General features: G+C 36.3%; 1 long non-coding RNA gene across 1 annotated transcript; it reads left to right on the top strand.

Annotated features, from left to right (window-relative positions):
• The first annotated feature begins 402 nt into the window (after positions 1-402).
• LOC146692275 (uncharacterized) lies at positions 403-3,193 on the top strand. Its single transcript, XR_014915014.1, has 3 exons — positions 403-458; positions 1,184-1,314; positions 2,619-3,193. It is a non-coding gene; the product is annotated as an uncharacterized LOC146692275 (long non-coding RNA).
• The last annotated feature ends 455 nt before the right edge of the window (positions 3,194-3,648 follow it).

Here is a 3,648-nt window from a genome sequence, read left to right as displayed (position 1 = left end):
ATTTACCATGATTTCCAAAGAAGGAAGCAACACACAAATGATGTTGCTCCTCTCTGTGCTGAACTTAGTAACATTGTGTGTCTCTAATGAACTGGATCTATGAATTATGTGCAGTGATGTTTAATTCTATTGCATGCCATGGATCATGCACATCCAATGGGACTCATGGGATTAAGTCTTTAGCTGTGCCCATATTCTTCTACTTTGTGGATTTTTAGTTTTCCTTAAACAGACCCAGTGATTTTATCCTTATTGTTCATCCCAAATTTGAGTGATGGTGAAGGCTGTTGTGACTATATCATTAAATGGGCAACACTTCAACACTTCGTTCAGGAACACATGTATGCACTGAAATATTAAGTCCTAAATGTCATGTGACTGGTTGTTTTTCCTTTTCCTCAAGCGGACATACACTTTGACTGTAGAGGCCTGGGACTGGGACAACAACACACACAACAGTAAGTCAAAACTTCACATACATCCAATGCAGTTTCTATTGCAGTTTCTCAATAAGATTTGCTTATGACCAACACTAAAACATTCATCTGAGCTTGTCAGCCATGTCCACTCACTTATCTACATTTTTGGTTTAAAATGTGAAACGACCTCCAAACTGATGACCCATTCCTATGGCACAAATAGACACAAAAACCTTCTGTGAGATTTAATTTATAGAAACAGTTTCTAGAACCCAAACATTTTATTTAGTACGTCTTGATGCATTCTCAATCATCCAAGTGACTTCTTCAGTCTCAGCTGACTGACCTGCAGTCAGCTGAGACTGAAGAAGTCACTTGGATGAGTGACGAAACGTTTCTCCCACAAAACACTACATCTAGATGAACAGAATCAACTTTTGGAGATTTTATTTAGTAAGACACATGGACAAAAAGAAAGGATCACAATGTTGATATTTATCTTTATTTTTTAATAACCTACAGATTTGTTTGAGATGTTCTGCTGTGAGCTTCTGAGAAGTCATTTAAAAGCTTTGTCAAACAAAAAAGAAACACTAAAGAGGGTTTATTTACCTCTGTTATCGGTTAGCTGCTATTCTGGATCACGATCATGTGGAAGTAAGTGAGGAAAAATAAACACCAGATACAGAGCATTAGAACAAAGAAGAGATTTTAAGGCGATGACAAAGGGAATGTATTCATAGTTACATATTTGTGTTCGGCAGATGCAATTATGGCTGGCAGGGAGAACTTTGTAACGAATGTTTGACTTATCCTGGATGTGTCCATGGAACTTGCAACATGCCCTGGCAGTGCAACTGTGAGATGAACTGGACAGGTCTGTTTTGCAACAGAGGTATGACTAAAAATTTCTTACATTTTAATCACTTCTCTGCCAAAACAGTATGGTCCCTGCTTATTCAGTACTCGTAGTAAAATAACAATGAAAAATAACCAGTAAGTCAGTTGATATCCACTAAAACAAAATGGAATGACTTCAGTATCATCCAATTCTCCAGTTTAAATGTAGATATAAGCATGTCTTCAGAGGAGAAAAGGGTAGGATAACTCAGGGAATACTATTACAAAAGTACAAAAGAAAGTTACAAATAACAATTCAACACTGTGATTGGCAGGCATTGCATCTTTTTTAAAGAAAAAAAGATTTCTGTGGGTATATCATGCAATTTGACCAGATTAAAGACCCTTAGAGAAAAAGGTTCCAGTTCTCCAGTTCATGCAAATGCATAGAGGTGGCATGCTTTACATCACTCCATCCAAGGCTTTGCACTGCACTTGATAGTTTAAGGTTTGGATACAGCTGCTCGGACATTGAAACCCATTCCATGAAGCTCTCTACGTATTGTTTTTGAGCTAATTTGATGGTTACATGAAGTTTAAGGGGCTATAGCAATTGACTGCAGAAAGTTAATGACCTCTGTGCACTAAGCATCTGCTGAACCCACTCTGTGATTTTACATAGCCTACAATTTCACTGTTGAGTTGCTGTCATTTTCAGTTGCTTCCACTTTGTTATATTTAATCCCCTTTTGTATTTCCTATTCTGCCCTTCCATTCTTGTCTCTTTGTTATCTGATGTGTTTGTGTCAAGAGTTCAGTTTGACCCCCTTTGACAGATTTTGTTTACACAATAACAATCAGCTGTCTCAGGTCATTTAACATGGTTGCATTTCCTGAATCACGATCACGTCTACAAGGCTGACATCCAGTTATTTGAGCAGATCAGTTGCAGAACTATGTTACTGACACAAATGGGTGCCAATCCAGTCAGTGGGTTTCATTAAAGCTCTTTATTTTTGCTCAAAACATTGCATTTAGTATGGAATGGGGATTTTGTTTTCTCTCTCTGCTGCTCCATTTAAAGATGCTGATCAGCTCCAAGTGCTCTAAACACGTGTTAATTATTGAGATAATATTGGGATAAATAAGCATGTTTATACATGTTTTCGTGTTTTAGAGTTTGAATTCAATCTAGGAGAATAAGACTTGAGGAGGAGGAAAAGAGTGGCATTTTAAGACTGTCTCCTTCTTTCCTGTCTTAGACACATTTTAGAAATGCATTTAATATCAACTGTTTGGAAAGTATTTTCTATTGAAGAGTATTTTGTACTTACATGCTTTTTCCTTTCACTATTTCAGCAGCGGTTTCACCTGACTCAGCTTAAAATCTATAAATCAGCTCCAGACTGTGCAGCCAGCAGACCAAGTGACAAGTGAGCACATTGTGCTAGTTTAATCCTTTTTCCGTAGTCTCCCATGATTTCAAATCCTTTAAAATTTGTCTTTTAAATCCTTATAGCATCTCCATTAATTACACATATCTTATTCATGTATAAGCCAGATATTCACGTCTTTATTTCTCCTGGGAAGAAGCTAGTCTTATTGCTCATTCTTGAAGTGTACATAACTATTGCAGTGCACCTTTGCATGTGTTACCCCACACCTCTACACAGCAATTTAAATATAGCAATATGAGAGAACAATAAAGTGTATGAAGTGATTTATGATTGAGCAGAAGCTTTGTTTTCTTCAGGACTTTGATGGTTTTTTTGAGTGTACATATTTTTCTGAGGTTTCCATATATCATAATTTGAGTTTTTCTTAAAAAGTGATCATTTGTTTTTTTCAGACCATCTTTTTAGTTTTGTCATTTCTTGTGTCGTGACCTGCAAAAGCTGTTGCAAATTCTCTCCATGACAAAGAATATATGTATCATCCGCAAATAAAAATGAACTTCGACATATCTGCTGCTCTGCATATATCATTTGCATATAAGATGAAGAGTCTGAATGTTGAAGAGTCCCTGCTCTCTAAATGCTTTTCACCCAGTCTAGCGCCACCCCTCTAATACGAGGTCTTTCCATTGTATCATTTAACATCTTGTCATCAAATGTGTCAGAGGTTGTTTTCAAGTTAAAAACTCCTGCCGCTTACTTTGTTTCATTGACACAATTTGTAACTTCTTTAAATAATTCAGTTAATGCCATGGATGTTGATCTGTTTGATCTAAATCCGAAAAATCCTGGTAATATTTTGTTTAGTTATAAATGTACACCGTCTATTAAGTATTTTTGAATAATTGTGGGAGTAGAGAAATGGGTCTGTAATTTGTGAACAACAACATATATGTGCTGTTACTGAATATTTACTTATTACCTATGACTTATCA

The sequence above is a fragment of the Copadichromis virginalis genome, linkage group LG15 (assembly GCF_057382275.1).
Source record: "Copadichromis virginalis isolate Kocher_CV1m ecotype Utaka linkage group LG15, C_Virginalis_male_GT1.1, whole genome shotgun sequence".
Classification (NCBI taxonomy): Eukaryota; Metazoa; Chordata; class Actinopteri; order Cichliformes; family Cichlidae; genus Copadichromis; species Copadichromis virginalis.
The sequence above is the reverse complement of the archived record's forward strand: the minus strand, read 5'-3'. Positions and strand labels throughout refer to the sequence as shown.